This window comes from Xenopus laevis, chromosome 7S, assembly GCF_017654675.1.
Source record: "Xenopus laevis strain J_2021 chromosome 7S, Xenopus_laevis_v10.1, whole genome shotgun sequence".
Classification (NCBI taxonomy): Eukaryota; Metazoa; Chordata; class Amphibia; order Anura; family Pipidae; genus Xenopus; species Xenopus laevis.
In genome coordinates, this window is record NC_054384.1 from 21536164 (window position 1) to 21556331 (window position 20168).

The window sequence follows — 20168 nt, forward strand, 5'->3', positions numbered from 1 at the left end:
AGAACTATTAGTATGAGGTAAATGTAGAGAGACAGAAACAGGGTAGACAAACGAACGCATACAATCAAACTTTCCACAGTAAAATCACTTTATTAATGTTTTTTTTTATGTTTCTTTAGCCTCTTGCGCGTCCATAACATGTAAAGTACTACTGCGACAATTAACCCCCAAATATTAGTGTCACTGTTTTGTTTTGCTCAGAAGCTCAGGCCTTCCCAAACAAGGTGAGCATTGTCATTGCTCCTATGCCCTTCGGCCCGAGATTTATTTTAGCATCACCATGGATACTCCCAGGTTTAGCGGTGACGTCACGTGACCGCCTTCCACGCTGTCACGGGGGCGGGTTCTTGGGGCGGGAGAGGCAGTTCTGGTGCGCGCTCGCGCGGGCCCAGCAGAAAATGGCGGCGGGTCTGTGTAAGAGCCAGCAATGTTCCATCGAGAGGCGCGGTTTTCGTCAGGAACTTGACTCGTGGCGGCACAAGCTTATTCACTGTGTAGGTAAGCTTCCATTCTTTATAAGCGCGCGGCTGCCGCCTTGTGCCTGGCTTTTCTTGAATATTGAGTACGTGAATAGGGACCTGGAGAGAGAGGCAACCCGGAACCGGCGTTGACATTTTGTTTTTTTTGTTCATGCGTAAACTGCATTTCCTCAGAGTTCTGCTCACATTCCCTGTGAAGGTTGTTCAGTTGTGCTTAGCGCTCCGGCTGCTTGGAGTGGGTGTGTATATGCGGCGCACGAGGGAGCCAGCCCGGCCGGCAGAGGAAGAGTTAAGGGCAAGGCGCGTGCGTGAGGAGGGGGTGGGGTTGCGGAAGGTACCTCAGTGGGAGCGCGGAAGGGAAGTGATAAATCGGGAGCGTGCATCATTTATCCTCCCCTGTCAGAGTTCACACACTGAAAGCCCTACTGTTGGGGATTTGGATGCTGGTGCTTATGTTTCTACCCAATGCCTTATCCTGCCCACATTTAGGCGGGAGATGAATAAACCATGTGTGTGTCGTGCTCACTTGAAGTTTCAGACCCAAGAAGCAAATTGTACAACTATTCGTGCAGTTCTCTCTCAGGAGACCTAAGCCAACTGTCGCCTACTGTTGCTGGGACTTTACATGTTATTCGGTGCCTGTGGGAAGAGAAACTCCCGCCCTCGCTTCCGCCGCGCCCCTCAATCATTTATTTTTCGGAGCGCGTGCATGTATCTAAAAGCGCGCTCCCTTGCACAGCCCCCAGGTTGCTTCTCACACCCACCTCCGTCCCCGGAATAAAATGGGGGGGGGGGTTTACATGCTGAATGTTGCAGCAGAGCGGCAAAAAAGCCTGTGCCGCTTAACTGGGAAGAGAAGTTGTCCCAAGTAGCTGCGATTTTCTATTGCTCGGCTCGTCTGTTTACCCTGGTTGGCGAGGACACTTTGAAATGGCCAAAAACGAGTCATGTCAAATCTACAGGGGTCTGTGGCATGTACCACTGAGCCTGAGTGGGGGGAGGTGACCATGACATACACCTCAGGGATGCACCAAATCTATGTTTGAATTCGGGCTAATGCTGAGCTCCCCCTCCCCATAAAAGACCATCTTGAAATCTGAACCCAGTTTTGCCACTGCACATTTGTTTTAGGGGTTCAGTAATACAAATTGCAAACCCTTTAAACATTCTGATGACCACAGCAAAGAAAGTGGTGGGATTCAGCCGCAAGCTCAGCTTTGGTACATCCCCAGTCCATGGATAACAATGACATGTAAATTGGTGCATTGGATAACTGTATTTCAACAACAGCTTGGGGGAAAGGAGGGGGTTGAAGGCAAATAGTGTACAGCCCTGGTTTCAGCCTCGGAGCTGAAATATATATATATATATATATATATATATATATATATATATATATATATATATATATATATATATATATATATATATATATATATATATATTTATTTAGTATCTGTATGGCACGGGCGAATGCAAAGTGCATTTGTTGCTGAGTTTTATAGATAATTGCTTCCAGGACGCAATTTCCATTTACAGCTCAGGTTCAGAGATCGTTTCTAATCAGGACTATTTTTATTTTTTTTGGCTGCTTTCAATTTGAAGCTATGACATTTTTGGGTGTGTTTTAAGCTGTTGGCTTAATTAAAGAAACTCAATGCTCTGCTCCTCAACCCCCTCCCTTCTTTCTGCAAACACTTTTTTTTTTTTTGTGTGTGTCCCTTGAATGGAGGGTTGGGAGGGGGTGAGGCTAAGAGAGAGAGGGTTGAGGGGCCTAGCTCAGCTCCTTTGCTGATTACTGTCCTTCCCGATGAAGCCTTCCTCACACTCCGTGATCAACGATCACTCTAGCTACGGTGGATCAGTCAGATCGAGGAATGAAATCTCCTTTTGGTGGCAGCAGATTGCTGGGGGATGGGTGAGGGACGATGAAAACTCCCCTGTTACAGTATGTTTTTTTTTTCCCCCCTCTCTAAGGTCCTGTTTCCCTTCCCTCTACCCTCTTCTGAATCTGTATGCTCGGAAAGATTAAAAGGCTGAAATTACACATTACATTAATAGATAAGCCCTCTTCAAATAAAGAAAAGTAAGTTTTTAGGCTTTGTTTTTTAAGAGCACAAATATCTGTAGCCCCTCCTCACTTATTGGACTCCCAAGCTATTGTTATGAGACCATTGCTCATTTTGAAATGTTTGCTTGGGCTGGTGTGTGTGTTTTTCAACATTGTGTATTGTTAGTCATGCTCTAGTTTTGTTTCAAGTTCAGGTGTTCTTGCCCAGAAGTCACTTCCTCCACAAACATTATTCTTCTGCCAAAACCCAGCATGACACAGTTTTAGCAGATCCCATTATGTAAATTGTGCTTTCTGGTAGTCACTCAGAGGTAATTTCATGCAGTGATAACATGTCTTTGTCCTCCCTGGAAGCAGAGAGTGGACATGTTCTGTAATGTTTAATATTTTTTAGGGTTGGGCAGCCAAATCTACTGCCTGTAAACTAGATTATGAATACCAGTCTTGAAACATTGGTTAATGTTTTCTAGGGTTTCCTTAGATCGCAGTCAATAGCAGTTGTATTCTCAATTTTTTTGAGTTTGCAAGGACTAATTTGAATTTTGCCAGATTCAATAAAAATAAAGGTTAGAATGTGATTTCACTGCATTGCAGTTTGTTTGACACATGTAAGCAATTATTTTTATGTTTAGTGTGTGTGTTCTTAAATGACGCATTTTTTTTTTAAAATTTACTGAATTTGAAATTTCATTTGAATGTTAATAAATATGCCTTTCTGTTGTGCAGAAACATGCACCCCATTGTCACGTGACTTTAAAGTGGTTTGCACATGATGCAGTGATTGTGTTTTTCTCAAGTTTGTATATGCAAAATTAGGATGCTGTTTAGTAATCAGCCGAATACAAAGTTATGGATTTCTTGTATCCTTTGATTTTATCCAATATGTGAGCTATGAATTATATCTGACCCTCCTAGTCACCTTTTTGGCAACAAAGCAATTATATTCTAACTAGGTTATTTTATTCTAAACACATTTCTAAAGCATCAACATTCCACAGAGCTGTACAGTAAATAGGTGTGTGCGTTAAACCTACATGCATAAAAACCTGTTAAAAGATACACAAACTATATGTAAAGTGGGTCCTACAGGAGAAAACTGGTAATGGTTTCATCTGTATTTTTATTTTTTGTGTAGTTCATTGTTCCATTATAGACTTGGCATCCAGCTGAATTAATTCAGCATCTCTTGGAATTGCCCCTTTAACCGCACATTCTTGTTCATTCTTTTAACTATATTAATTTATTTAATTAATGTCTTCATGTTGACTGAAAAGCCTTACAGTGCAAACCCTGTATAGATTGTCACATTAACATTTTGTGTGAAACTTGTACTTTGAGACTGAAGTTTAGTTATATTGACAACCCCCTGTTTTTAATCTTTATGACTGTATGGCACACCCTGCTTAACTGGTTTATAGTATAACTCTCTTGAGTTTATTCCTAGTATGAATTTGTACAGAACACAAGCATTAACAGATACGTTTTTTTGGGGGGGAGTTGAATATGTGTCTCTTAAAGGGATTTTTTAACATTGTTAAATTATCTGGGTAGCAAAATGTCCCATATACATGTGATCAGCTTCATAGAAAGCACTGGTACTTCCATGGATAGTTTCGCACCTTTTTATAAATTGTTTTGAGTCTTAATTTTGAATGATAAATTTGAATTCAAATTTTCGAGAAAAAATTGTCAACGCAACACATTCGAATTTTAAAAGCACCAACTCAAATGTAAATTCTAATGTGAGATTTTTCACACCTTGACCCTGAAAACCGTTCTAACTGGAATATTCGCCTAAAACCGGCCGAGTTCATTAACAAGTCAATGATAAAGGTCAGTTGAACTATTTGAACATGTTAATTGCCTTTCTGACATTTTTCAAGTTTTGACAAGTTTTTTGTTCGGTGGAAAACTCTTACTTCCATGGATAATTTCGCACCTTTTTATAAATTGTTTTTAGTCTTAATTTTGAATGATAAATTAGAATTCAAATTTTCGAGAACAAATTGTCAACGCAACAAATTCGAATTTTAAAAGCACCAACTCAAATGTAAATTCTGTGACATTTTTCACATCTTGACCCTGAAAACCGTTCTAATTCGAATATTCGCCACCTAAAACCTGCCGAGTTCATTTACAAGTCAATGGTAGAGGACAGTTGAACTATTTGAACATGTTAATTGCCTTTCTGACATTTTTCAAGTTTTGACAAGTTTTTTTTTTTTTTTTCGGTGGAAAACACGATTTGAATTTGATTCAAATTATCAGGTCGGGACTATTTGAATATTAGACGTTCCAGTTTTTTCATAAATAACCTACCATTCGAGTTGAGTGCATTCGAATAAGAGTAATTCGACCTTTGATAAATAATTGTAATGTAATTAATAATTGGGTAGAAGATTGTGTGTGATGCATTAAGCTTGGGTGCAAATATTTTTAATTGGCTTCACAGGTATATGATCTGTTATTTGCAATACTTGGGACTGGGTTTTTGCAGATAAGCAATTTCTCTGTAATTTGGATCACCATAACTCAAGTCTGCTAAAAATCATTTAAACGTTAAATAGACCCAGTAGGATTTTCCCCTAATATGGACCTATGGCGGTTAGCTTGAATCACGTTCAAGATAAGTTTACCACTACATAGAAAAAGGTCATTGTTTTTAAAACAAAAAAAAAATATTTTTTTTTTTGCTTAAAGTGGTTCACCTTTTTAGTATGTTATATAATGGCTCATTCTAAGCCTTCATTTTTTATTTTTTATAGTTTTTTAAAATTATTTGCTTCTTTTTTCTGACTTTCTACCTTTCATACCTCATTTATTTAACGCTAAACCAACCCCTTTACAATTTAACTCTGGGAGATGGCCTTCCCCTAATTTGGAGTCTTTTTGGGTAATGACTTTCTAGACATAGCATGTCATACCTGTAGTAGACCAACAACATGAACTTGAATTAATATCACAGACAACAATTGGTGTTTAAAATGAAAAAACTTTTGCGTGGCAGATGGCTAATTTGAATTGGTTTGAAGAACTCTACTCCTTAATCTCCTTGTATACTTAACTAATACTAACACAAGAATCCATATTTCAGTTTATGCCTCAAAACAATTGTGCTTGTTTATACCTTATTTAACCTTTTAATACAGGTATGGGACTTATCGAGAATGCTCGGACCTGAGGATTTCCAGCTAACTGATCTTTCTCTAATTTGGATCTTCATATTTTAAGTCTACTAGAAAATAATGTAAACATAAAATAACCTGAATGGGGTGATTTTGCTTTCAGTTAGGATTAATTATATCTTGCTTTGGATCAAGCACAAGGTACTGAGTTATTATTACAGAGAAAAAGGAAATCATTCTTAAAAATTGGGATACGTTAATTATAATGGAGTCTATGGCAGACAGCCTTTCTGTAATTCAGAGCTTTTTGGATAATGGGTTTTCAGATAACTGATCCTATACCTGTACAATCATCTGGCATGATTAACCCCCTTCATGTTGGATATGGCCTGCCATATCAATAAGCAAAATTGTTTTTAATTAGATTTATGCAGTAACTTATGCATTAGTTGCAGAAGAGTAAAATGGGCCATCTATGGGCTGATGATATTTGGCCAGTTTTTACTAAATTTCCCTCGTATCTGACTTTATTAAAAATCTTTTCAGACTTAAAAAGATTTTGGGTATGTTGTGTTTTTAAAGACTCTTAAAAGGGGTCCCATCACCTTCAGATTGGTATTTCTTATCTAGACCAGGGGGCCCCCAACTTTTTTTTAATCATGTTAGCTGCATTCAAATTTTAATATTTGTGGAGCAACACATACCTCAAAAGTCCCTCTGGGTGCCAAATAAGGGCTTTGATTTTTTTTTTTTTGGGTAGACCCTATGAGAATTTAATAACCCACAGTGCTGCTCTGTTTGGATAAGCCACTTGTTGAGGATCACTGATCTAGACCGTGATGAGACATATTACTGTTGGATTTCATTTTTATGGTTTTTGAATAGCATATATGAGAGCTCATTCTACATTTGCAGTTTCAGCAGGTATCCAAATGCTAAGGTTAAATTCACCTTAGCAACCAGGAATTGGTATTTAATGATAATATAACTAGGAGAGGGCCTGAATAGAAAGATACGTCTTAACAAGTGACAGTAACAATAAACTGTAGCTTATAGATTTTTTTTTCTCTTTAGTGACCTTAAAAAAAAAAAGACTGAATCTGACTGCAAATTAATTTGGTAAGGAGACGGCATAATTTAACCGTGAGCTACCTCAGCAATCTGTTTGTGGATGACTTTTTTTCAGCTTTATCAGCTGTGGAGAGATAATGCCTTTAGCGTGGGGCCTTTACTCTTAAGGTGGCCATAGACTTAGAGATCTGCTCATTTGGCAATTTAAGGTGGCCATAGACTCAAAGATCCGCTCGTTTGGCGACATTGCCAAACGAGCGGATCTTTCCCCAATATGCCACTAACGGCATGGCTATATTGGGGGTAATTCGAACGTTCGGCCGTATGGGCGAATGATCGAATTACGATGCGCCAAGGGGCTCCGACGGGTCGGTTGGTTAAAAATCAAACCTTCCCGATCGATATCGTGGCCAAATATTGATCGGGAAGACCCATCGGAAGCCCCCATAAACGGGCAGATAAGCTGTCAAATTGGTCCAAACGACCGATATCGGCAGCTTTATCTGCCCGTGTATGGCCACCTTTAGCCAGACGAGCGGATCTCTCCCTGATATGCCCCTAGGGCCCAATGATCAGATCATACTGCAGCCAATATGGTCAGTCGGATCAACGCACAGATGTGGCCGCATTCCGACTGGATTTTCTGCCCGATTGACATCTGCCCGATTTATGACCAGATATCGATCGGGGAAGCCTGTAGGATGGCCCACACACGGGTCAATAAGCTGCCGACTCGGGTCTGTCAGGAGCTTCTATAGGCCCGTGTATGGGGGCCTTAACATGCAATTTACAAAATTCGTGTTGTTTGACAAGTATGCTCAATCCTGGTCATAAACAGCCAAACTTCTATGAATGTCAGTGCTAAATTCTGATCCATGCTATTCAGCAGAGCTGTTAACATTTTACTGCATATTCTAATCCATGCTAGCCTAATGGGGCACAGCTCATTTTAAAGTGACTCAAATGTATTGCACCAAATGTGCCCCCCCCCCATTGACTTGCACTAGACTTAGTCTGCAAACAGTTGTGACAGTGCATATCATTGCCATTAGCCTTACTTTAACATAAATGTCATAGATACATTATCCATAGCAGTTGTGGACCTGCAACAAATACCCCACTTTAAGGTGCCAAATCTTGTTTTGCACATGAAAATTTAGGGCCCACAGATGTCCTGAGCACCACAGTTGTTCACCTTCAAACACTTTTTTTCAGTTCAGCTGGTTTCAGATAGTTCACCAGAAGTAAAAACTTTTTCCAGTTACTTTCTATTTGTGACCGTTTCTCTAATATTGAAGTGTAAAGTTAATTTTTTCACCTTAAAGCTGTGGGGAGGGGGGTAGCCGACTCTTTAACTGAGCAGAAGCCCTGAGTTCCATTAAAGGCATCTGTTCGAATACAACAGTTATAAACGGGAAAGGTGTTAGAGATCAGAGATGGGTGAATGTGACCCATTTTCGTTTCACTGAATTTTTGCACAACTGTAAAACATTCTTCAAATGCCCATTGATTGCAGTGGACTTTTTTGATCCACACTTCAAACCGTGCAACGTTTTTTTTTTTTTTTTTTTTTTTAGGCTCATCCTTAACCCTAAGCTATTTAAAATCCACTAACTGTTATTTGCAGTACAGTGATGGGATCTTTCATCCAGAATGCTCAGGATCTGGGGATTTCTGTATAATCGAACCATAATTTTGATCACCATACTATGTTTACTAAAAAAATCTATTTAAACATTAAATATACCCAATAGAGATGTTATAACTTTAATAAGAATTAATTATATCTTAGTTCAAGTGCAAGGTGCTGTCTTATTACAGATCAATTTAAGATTTAAGTACTCTAGGAATCAAGCACAGAAATCTGTTTTTCTTAGAAGCTCCATTTTTTACTGTGTTAATGGATAGGTTTAAGCAGTACACAGTGTACCCGATGACCTACATTTGGGAAGACTGCTACTCACTGCCCTTACATTAGGTGTACAACCAATCACAGTGCTTGGTTAGATGGCCACAGGAAATGCAAACCAATTCTCGACAACTTTATTTCCAATAAGAGAATGTAGAAAGGACTAATAGACGTTTTAAAGGAGAAGGAAAGCTACAGAGGCATTTTATTGCCAATAGATTAGCTGCAATAGTGCAATCTAGAATGCTATATTTATTCTGTAGAATGTTTTACCATACCTGAGTAAAAAGCTCTAGAAACTCTCTGTTTGTTTAGGATAGGAGCTGCAGTATTAATGTGGTGTGACATCACTTCCTGCCTGAGTCTCTCCCTGCTCTGGGCTCAGATTACAGTAGAAAAGGGAGGGGGTGGGGGGAGAGGAGCAAACTGAGCATGCTTTTGCCCAGGGCAATGAGGTTTAAGCTGAAGGCAGGAAGTCTGATACAGAAGCCCATGTGTACACAATAGAAGGAAAGAAATGCAGTGTTTCTTTTGACAGGGGACTCAGAGCAACATTACTTTGGGGGGTTTACTGGTATATTTAGATGGACCTTTCTGATAAGGCTTACTTAGTTTTAACCTTTCCTTCTCCTTTAAGGAAGATCATGAACTACATGTGAACAAGATGTAAAATCTGGGAATAGCACCCACTGCTAAACATTGGTGAAAAAGGTATAACATGTGGAAGCATTCAGACTTTGCATTATGTTAACTCTCCACACTGTTATGTTTGTTTGTCTCTTTAGGGCTAACTGTCAAAATGAGAAAACCATGTAACCTTGCTTCTTTAAAGGAGAAGGAAATTCCCTGGGCACAAAAACCCTCCCCTGTGTTGCCCCTCCTCCCCCCTGGCCTACCTGTCCCGCCGGGAAAAAGCCTCTAACTTGATACTTACCCCTCTGCGCAGGTCCTGTCCACGGAGCTCACAGGCGCCATCTTCTCCCAAGCGGTCTCATATTCAGATTTCCCAAAAATTGGAGATTCTAAACAATGGGGCTCATTTATCAACACTGGGCAAATTTGCATGCCCATCTGCAGTAACTTATAGCCACCAATCAGTGCTTGGCTTTTTTTCAGGCATATGCAGGCAGAATAATGAATGCAACATTTTGATTGGTTGCTATGAGTAACTGCCCAGTGCTGATAAATGACCCACATTGTTGCTTATGATTATCGATGAGTGAAATGTTTCGACGAGTTTCACCCGAAAATGAAGCCTATAGTCTCTAATGGGTGAAGAAAATTGTCGCGCATCAAAAATTTCTTGTGCATTTGTTGACCATAGACTTCAATGCATTTTTGCGAATTTTAGCAGTTTCACAAATTTTTGGCGAAGCAAAATGGGTCAGATTCGTCCATCACTAGTTATGATCTCCTCCTTTGTGTTCTTCATTTGTGACAGTTCAAGAAATGGAATGCTGTATAACCTGTGTAATATTTGTGGTTTAAAGGGACAGTAACCTTTTTTTTCCCTTTAGTGTTGTAATGAGTAGGGCTTGTTCCACACATACTTTCATTTCCTTTATTTTCTACATTTCTAATGTAAACATTAGTCACATTATACTTCCTGATACATACCAATGCAATAAGATAAATAAACAATGAAAAGCCCCTGTATGAATTAACTCCTCCCTTTCTCCAGCTACAGTCTTATTCTTTTTGAAAAGAGCAACTAATTATACTGAGGAAGAGTCCTGCAGTGGGTCAGATACCTGCAAAAACCTTGATTTACTACATACTATGTCCAGCAACATAACTTTATTAAATCATTTACATACACTTCTTTATTTAATAGTGGTTATTTATTTTATTTGCATAAAAGTTTGTTTACCATTTTTCCATAATTGGAAAAGTATGAAGTTTGAAACACCAGAGACAGGACCATCATTCAGGCAACTCTTTGATCTAAGTGGATTCTGAACTGTTACAATTGGCTACAATTAGGTGATACATTTCTCAGCAGTATCTGTGGAATATTAGCAACTATTGTATCAATTCTAACAGCTGCCATTATATTGCACCTGATGGAAAAAAATATTTTCCTCAACCGAAGATGCGGGCTAATAGAACACGCACTCGGTTTGGGAGAAACGGTATTTTTTTCCTTTAAAAAAATAAAAACTGCCCCCTCTAGCGATAGGCCACTGGGGCTGGGGGCAAGTGTCCTAGTGCTGTTGGGAGGCAATTTAAAAAAAACCTTTTGCCCCCAACAGTGCCCTTTGAAACTCTGGGATTCTGCTCTGCAAGGCCAAAGATCAGAAATGTAACCACTAAATGCATCAATTTAGAACCGTTACAGAGTCGACTGCCGAGTTCATGTACAAGTCAATGGCAGAGGTCCGTTGAGCCATTTGGAGATGTTTATAGCCTTCCTGACATTTCAAGAAAAACTTGATTCTTAAGAAACGAATACGTTTCAAATTTTTGGGTTGGAACTATTCGATCAAATATTAGACATTCAATTTTTTTCTTAACCTCCCAGTCGAATTGTGAGTATATATATTTGAAATTCGACCTTTGATAAATGGGTCTCCTAATGTTGGCAATTGAAGCTGCGATGGGAAGGGAGTTATTGTCTGTACATCACACATTCACTCCTAACATAAACGAGTAGGATTTTGAAGTGAACTGGTGCTAAGACTTTTTTTTTCCTTTGTTTATTGCTGGTTCTACCTGTAACTTTAATTTGGTATCATAGTTTCTTCTGTTATAGAAATAGAATTGCTTCATTCTTGTCATTCTGGGGAGCATGTTTTAGCTTGTGAGAGGGGTTTTGGAATACACCAAAGATAGGCAATTACATTATGTAAAGTCTAAAACCATTTTATACAACGCAGTTTGTATAAGTTGTAAAGAAAGTTTGAAAATGTCTTCTCATACCAAATTGTATAGATGCGCATTGACTTACCTATGTTGTTCTGTGTAATGTTTTTGAGTATAATTTCATTACTTTTTTATTTTTTAGGTTTTGAGAGCATTTTAGAAGGGCTGTTTGGACCTGGATTATTGGAAGATATCAGCCTATATAAAGGTATTTCCTGATTGTTATCCTAGCTCTAATTTACAACTTGTATTCAATGTGTAACGTAGATGCTTCTATTAACTACTTTTTGTTACTGTGGGAGAAAGGTCTTATTGGGATTATCTTTTTCTTCATTACATTAGGGGGCAGATTTATCAAGGGTCAAAGTGAATTTGAGGGAATTATAGTTATTTTTTGGATACTTCAACCATCGAATAGGATACTACGACTTCAAATTCGATTTGAAGTAAAATAGTTTGAATATTCAACCATTCGATAATCAAAGTACTGTCTCTCTAAAAAATACTTCGACTTCAATACTTCGCCAAATTAAACCTGCAGAAAGTGCTATGTTAGCCTATGGGGACCTTCTACAGTATTTTTGTGATCGATCAAACGTTTTTACTTCGACCGCACAATACCCAAATTCGATGAAAAAAATTCTAATTCGATATTCGAAGTATTTAAATTCGATGGTCAAATTTCTAAGTATTTTTTACTTTGAAATTCGACGCTTGATAAATCTGCCCCTAGTTGTTAGAGAAAGCAAAACACTTTTACCTGAGATGTAATTTCCCTCTTGTTTTGTTTTCTCTAGCTTTTACGAAAATGTTGCAGATTCCTCTAGCAGATTAGCATCACATATATTGTCCATTATCCATTGGCAGTCTGACTAAAACCTTCAACACCTCCCCGCAACCTTCCTTTTGTATCATACGTCATCTGCATGGAGCTAGTGGTGGGTGGCCGAAATTTCCATGTGTTTCCCAGACTACACTGGTTTCACTACATCTCACTCTTTCACTGATCAGGTATAAACTTAGTTATATAAATCCTATGCTTTATAAATAGATCTTTTTTCTAACTGCCGAAGGGAAAGCTAAAAAAAACTCAAAATCCTTGCTTTTTATTTGTTGTCAGAAGGAAAAAACTATGGTAAAGCATGGGGTCATACCCACAAAGAGCTTTAAATGGCAGACATTTTGCACCAGACAAAGTTCCCTTTTTTTACAGCACAATAAACCAAATGATCAGTTTATAATGAAACTTTTAGTTTTTCTCTTCCTACTACACTTAAAGGGAAACTGTCATAGGAAAACATGTTTTTTTTAAATGCATCAGTTAATAGTGCTGCTCCAGCAGAATTCTGCACTGAAATCCATTTTTCAAAAGAGCAAATAGATTTTGTTATATTTAATTTTGAAATCTAGACATATTGTCAGTTTCCCAGCTGCCCCAGTCAAGTGACTTGTGGCAAGCCTTTAGGATGGAACTACTTGCTGGCAGGCTGTTATTTCTCCCACTTGACTGACTAACTGAGTCAGTCTCAGGGGGACTTGGCATTTACTATAAATTGCTGTTCTTAGATCCAGAAGATCCTGTGTTAGGGAGCTGCTATCTGGTTACCTTCCCATTGTCCTGTTGTTGGGCTGCTGGGGGGGGACTCCACCTTGCAGTAAAGAGTGACTGATGTTTGTCAGAGCACAAGTCACATGACTGGGGGCAGCTGGGAAACTGACAATATGTCTAGCCCCATGTCCGATTTCAAAATTAAATATAAAATCTATTTGCTCTTTTGAAAAATGGATTTCAGTGCATAATTCTGCTGGAGCAGCACTATTAACTGATGTGTTTTGAAAAGGATGTTTTCTTGGATACCATGACGGTATCCCTTTAATCTGGCAACCTCATGCATGCCCTCTTAAAGTCACACATGACTAAGTTATTTAGTACTAGTTGGGTATGATTGGCCATACAAAGGGACACAATAAATCTCCATTTGTTTAAGCTAATAGCACAGGCTCTTCATCTTGCTGATGTACCTACTGACAAGCTGTGTTGGCAGATGAAATATACATGTTTAATTGGTCAACTAATCCCAAGGCTGACAGACATTTGGACAGTAAACTAAATTACCCAGACTTATTAAGACTAGGCATATATGGTCCGTTTTAGTTGTACTGTTTCTACATTTATCTCACAAAACATCAACTCCAATTGGTTCAGTGCTATTGGCTGATGTGTATTTGGGCTAGACAGAGAGGTATCCTCTTTATATCAAACACAGTCTATAAGAATACTAAACAGCTACTTAATTGTATGACAGCATTTCCTTATGTGACTATAGTCGAGGAGAACTTCCGTTTTTATTTACCCATAATTAATGGAACTTCATTATAAGCATTGTTCAAAAAAAATGATGGGATTGTTTTTGTGCCATGTTTGTGTGATTGCTTTTATGGTTTTCGGTTTTGCTGCCGCTGCAAAAAAGCTACGTTTTTGAAAAACTATTTTGAATCCATTTAAAAAATCACTGCAAGTATACATAACCGGCATCTAGGACTTTCGTGTTTAGCTTTCCACTGTTCCATTGAGTAGTTGCTTGCTGTTTTTTTATGAAATGCATATGATAGAGAGATTTTGAGGGGAAAAAACGTGACCCTCCCTTTTTGAGTGCAAGCAGCTTTAGATGAATGTGACTATCCTGTGTGACCAGTTTCATCAGACCTACTCTGTTGCTGTGGTAGTAATTCCTTCCTAGTATTGCAACACTTAAAGAACTGAAATAACCTTGAGGATTGTTACAGATTACTGAAAAAATATCAAATGGCATACACATTCGTGTATTCTTCAGACTGTTAAAGATTCATTTAGATCAATAGACACGTTGTTTGGATGAAACATATGGTTTCAGAAATGTTGTTAAATCAACATGCATATAGTTATTGCTCTAAAATTTATTTTTTAAAAAAGTGCCTTCCTCAAAATAGTTTCCTTGGGGTGGCACTTTAGATATATTGAAACCCTGTCACTATTCTATGGGTACCCTATTGGTACCTATTGCCAATTATGGCTATCCCTGATAGGCCTTTGTCACTTCAGTGGTAGTATGTATTGGAAATAAGTGGGTAGGAGATAAAATATTTTGTTGTGAACAAAAAGAAATACACGTAAAGCAAAAAAAAATATAGCTTTACAATTAAGTTGAATATTTTGTTTTGCATTTGTTAAATATTTTAAGTGGTCCAAAGGTCCAAATATATCAAGGAAGATTAGACTTTATTTTTGCATAGAATTAGCATATACACAACGTTTATGCAACTGCTGATTCTTTCCAGTGGAGAAATTCGAAATCCTTTACCTGTTGGCCACTGTCTTTACTGAATACAGTGAATTCCCACAATAAAAATGCCATTAAAATGACCTGTAAATTGAATTTTTGGATTGAATGCCTCTGCTAAATTTGTATCCCCTGAGAGAAAAGGTAAAAAACATCTACGAGGTTATGACTTTTTTTTTTCTAATTTCGGAAGTTTTCTATGACTTACATGTTCAAACCTTCTCCAGATTATAAAGAGAATAAAAATGTATTTTATTGGCCTGTAAAGCTACAAAGTCTTGTAGCTGAAAAGTATAATGGACTTACAGTAGGCGTGCTTGCTGGTTCTTCTTTTCTGTTTTTATTTTTACTTAAATAGGTTGTTCACCTTCCAACACTTTCACTTTTGTTTTTAGAAAGTTCATTAGAAATAAAGACTTTGTAAAATCACCTATTTGTGAGTTTTTCTTTTACTGAAGTTTAAAGTTTAATTTGTCACCTTATGTCTTGCTAAAGCAGCTCTGACCAGGGAGGGTGGTAGCTAACACTGTAACCGTTCTAAATTCATCAGTTGATACATTTCTTATCTTTAGCCCTGTTTAGCCCCAAGTCTCATTAAAGGCAGTTTTAATTCATACAATAGCTGCTTATATTTCAAAGATAATGCTAGGAAATAAATCAACTGGTGTAGCAAATTATAACTGTTCCATGTACATATATTGGAGGCCAAACTATCTTGTTGGGTTTAATTAAAGGGGAACTCCACAAAAACTTAACTTAAGCTTTTTGAATAGTAAACATAATTTCAAGCAACTTTGCAATATACATAATTTAAAAATTTCAAATGGTGCAGAAAGAGAAGAACTGTTAAGCAGCTGCATTCAGCATAGAAAATGGCATTTATTCATACTTTTGAAGAAACTGGTAACTTGATGGTTATATTATGGGGTTCTGTGGTATATGGGGCTCTTTATCAAATTTTGGTTTGGAAGCCGGAGTTCCCCTTTAAGGATTAAATGATTTTAGTAGACTTAAGGTATGAAGATCCAAATTAGAGATAAAAAAAAACATGGAAAGCTACAGACCCCAAGCATTCTGGATAACAGGTCCCATACCCGTAGGGGTTGGTTTGTTATAGTGGATATTATACAAAGCTTCAAACCAAGAGCCGGGTCTGTCTCACACTTTATTCTCATCAGGCTGTGTCTTTGGGTTATTGTACAGAGTTTGTTGAAGGCTGATAACTGTAAATAGTGGCAACTAGTAAGTCAAAGGCCACAAAAAAAAACAGTTATCATGGTAACGGCACATTTTTTGCAGGAGCAATGTCAAGTCACAGCAACCCTGTTTGTGGTTCTCTTTCTTTGCTGAAAGGGGCAGATTGACAGTTCTTGGGTCCTTTGCATAGACTTTATCAAGGCTGTCCCTGATCACTTTGAGAGCTATTGCCCTTAAAGTGCCCTGCAGTGCTTTCCTATGACTGCAGCAATTTGGTTGATGATATATTATATATATTTACTATTTTTTTTATCCATCTTCCCTCCTATTGCTGACTCATTTCTGATTGTCTGCACTGCAATTTTCTTTCAGGATTTGTGGTCACAATATTGGTTTTCACTGCCTTGTTGCTTAGTTTTAAAGGACCCGTAACACCAAAACAATAGCACATTTATTCCTATAACTACAGTTGAAAAGCTGGCCATACACAGGCTTGCAAAGTCGGCAGCTTTTTGACCTGTGTATGGGGCGCTCTGAACTTAACATATTCATTTTGAAGCTGACGGGTCATGTGATATGATTGCTATTGGATTTGCCAATTTGCTCAGCGTGCTGGCAGAGATCCAGTTGTCTGCTGACCTGACCAAATTAGTGGATCACTGTGCATGTCAGCATTACTCTGCACAGGTAGAAATTGGCTTCTTTCATTTAAAGTACTTCAGTTTATGTAAATAAGCTGCTATGTAATTATGGGGGCAGCCAATCAAATTAATATGCTGTCTGTATGGAAGATTAACGTATTGAATATATAAGGTACTGTTTTAAAATACTGCTCAGATTCTTTTTCCCAAATAATATCTTTTTTTCGGGGGAGGGGGGTGACTTTTGTGGCAAGACTTTTATCCGAGGGTGATGGCACACGTTGAGATTACTTCTCATGATAAATCTTCTCCACTGCAGGTGAATAATCTCATGCAAATGCTTTCCCACTTATAATTGAAATCACTGGTGGGAAAAAATATCATGGTGCTTTGTTTCCCCAAAGTAGTCCAAAATTGGCTAGAAAGACATTTCCGGGAAATCTGTTCTCCCACCCCCCACCACATAGCACAAGTTTTTTTTATTTTTTATTTCTATAGCACAACTTTAAACTTGTAAGCGCTACATTGTTGGCAGGCTATCAGTTTGCTTGTTTTATTTATTGCCAATGCCTTTGATAGTCAAAAGGTTAAACCTTGTTGCAGTTAATTCATTATAGTAGGAATCCCCTGTACTTGTTGGTCCTGAGCAAATTAACCTTTTCCCTATTTATTATTATAATTTTTATTTTTTCTCGTTACCCCCACCCCCTCCTTTGGTTTCTCTGAAATTGTTGGTTTGCTGAACTTTCTGCTTTATCCTTTAAGGGATTCTGTCACGATTTTTTTGATGTAGTTTTTATTTCTAAATTACTGCAAATAATTCGCTCTACAATATAAAATTTAATTCCTGAACCAGCAAGTGTATTTTTTTTTTTTTTCTTTTTAGTTGTATTATTGGTGTGTAGGCAGCCATCTCGGGTCATTTTGCCTGGTCATGTGTTTTCAGAAAGAGCCAGCACTTTAGGCTATAACTGCTTTCTGGCAGGCTGTTGTTTCTCCTACTCAATGTAATAAATGTGTCTCAGGTGTACCTGGATTTTTACTATTGAGTGTTGTTTTAGATCTACCAGGGAGCTGTTATCTTTTGTCAGGGAGCTGCTATCTGGTTACCTTCCCATTGTTCTGTTGTTAGGCTGCTTGGGGAGGGCTGATATCACTCCAACTTGCAGTGCAGCAGTAAAGAGTGACTGAAGTATATCGGAGCACAGGTCACATGACTAGGGGCAGCTGGGAAACTGACAATATTTCTAGCCCCATGTCAGATTTCAAAATGAGATACAAAAAAACTGTTCTTTTGAGAAACGGACTTCAGTGCAGAATTGTGCTGGAGCAGCACTATTAACTGATGTGTATTGAAAAAATGTTTTTCCAATGACTGTATCCCTTTAAATAAGACTCCTCAGCTTTGACCGTTCTGCCAACATTTCAGAATCACCATTAAAGGCGTTGTTCACCTTTGAGATAACTTTTAGTATGATGTAGAGCGTGAGATTGAGATAATATGCAATTTGTTTTAATCTTTTTATTATCTAATATTTTCAAGTTATTTAGCCCCCTAGCAACCATGCATTGATTTGAATAAGAGACTGGAATATGAATAGGAGAGAGTCTGAATAGAAGGATCAGTAATAAAAAGTACCAATAACTACATTTGTAGACTTAGCATTTGTTTTTTTAGAATGGGACAGCGACGCCCATTTGAAAGCTGCAAAGAATCAGAAGAAAAAGACAAATATAAAACTCTAAAAAAAAAAATAAAAAAAATAATGAAAGCCAATTGAAAAGTTGCTTAGAATTGTCGTTCTATAACATACTAAAAGTTATTTTAAAGGTGAACCACCCTTTAAAGCAGCAGCACCTAGGCTGACCTGATAGAGAACTGAAGACTCTTTGCTTGTGTGTCTGCAGGGCTGGGATTGGCTGTCCCTCTTCTACTATGCTTCTGGCAGGGATCAATAGGACATGCCTACCCCTCATTTGTATCAAGGACAGGGACCAGAAAACATCTATAGGCAGTTCCAATAAAGGGGCCATTTATATATAATATACATTTTTAGCCAAATGTGAAGTCAACATCATATAATATTCATAATTGCCTACAAAAGTAGGGTGTTTTCATTTGTCCTATGTCTCCTTTAAACAACCAATTGTTGGGGATTTTCCCCCTAGACCAAAGCTTATTTTGAGTATATTATCAGTATGTTTTCCCAGAATCTCTACATAAAAAATCATGATTCATTTAAATCAGTATTTTTAAAATGTTAAAACATATTTTTCCCTTTATATCAATAGACTGTGAACCAGAAGGTGTATGTGATTGGTCCTTTGATGAAAACTGCCTTTTCTGCTGCTTGAGAAGAGAAAAAGTCAAGGTACAATACTGATACTTGTATTAATTTCAGATACAAATTAGCAGCTATTTTTTTAATTTAATTTTATGTTTAATGTAATTCTGTAAGTTTTCTAGTCTGCCTTTTGATCCTGTCAGATGTTTGATTATCATGACTGGGTAGTTAAAATACTATAGTTTGAATAGAGACTCTGAAAACTGTAATTTGCAGGTATTGGGCTATTGTTGCCACAAACTATATGGTTTATTATTTGACCTATCAAGTAGCTGTTCTATTTTATGTGGCACAACTTTGTAAATTTCAGGAAACCTCATTGGTTTTGTAATTGCTCATATCTAAATCTACAGGGTGCTTACAGTGAATAGTAGTTAATAGGGAGAATTTTTTCTCCTGTCCATATGACCACCTAACATTTTTTGAAGTTTTGGGTTGAGTCCAAAGTCCATCAAGTTCAACCCCACTATATAAAACCCAATGCACATATATGCACACACTCACATTGACCCCTCCATACATACTTGCATAAACTATATATTCACATGTATATATGTATATATATGTATATATATGTATATATATATATATATATATATATATATATATATATATATATATATATATATATATATATATATATATATATATATATTAATTGTAGATTTTAATATCCATATAGCCTTGGATATTATAAGGCAGAACAGAATCCGCTATCACAACATCATCCGGCAGTGCATTCCACAACTTCAGCATCCTCACTATGTTGCTTCAAATGACCCATAAACCTTTTTGACCTTCCAGCAGTCGAAGGGTCTGCTTCCTCTAGTGACATCCCCTAAGTTATTAGGGTTAATAAAGGTATTAGATCTGCAGTAAACTTTTCACTTCACCATTCAATTATAAACGTGTTTTCATATATTATTATAGTCCATATTGCAGTTAGCAATTGTGAACATTTTAGGGCTTTGGTTACATATTGGACTAGACCTGCACATTTTAAATGTCATTATAGAGGCAGACCTAAAAAAAATCCCTGACGTTTCCGGTAGAAAGCACATCTGCTTTTTTTTTTTTGTGGTATCTGTGTCTTTGTGAGAGGGAAATAGTGGAAGCACTCAAGGCTAAATCAAAATATATTTAAATAT

The 20168-nt window shown here is 37.6% G+C and overlaps 1 protein-coding gene across 1 annotated transcript in view; it reads left to right on the forward strand.

Moving 5' to 3' along the window:
* The first annotated feature begins 343 nt into the window (after positions 1-343).
* Positions 344-20168, forward strand: part of lcor.S (ligand dependent nuclear receptor corepressor S homeolog) — a 75562-nt gene continuing 55737 nt past the window's right edge. The window contains 3 exon segments of the mRNA NM_001095197.1: positions 344-494; positions 11660-11725; positions 18968-19047. The gene's annotated coding sequence lies outside the window, so the exon portion shown is untranslated.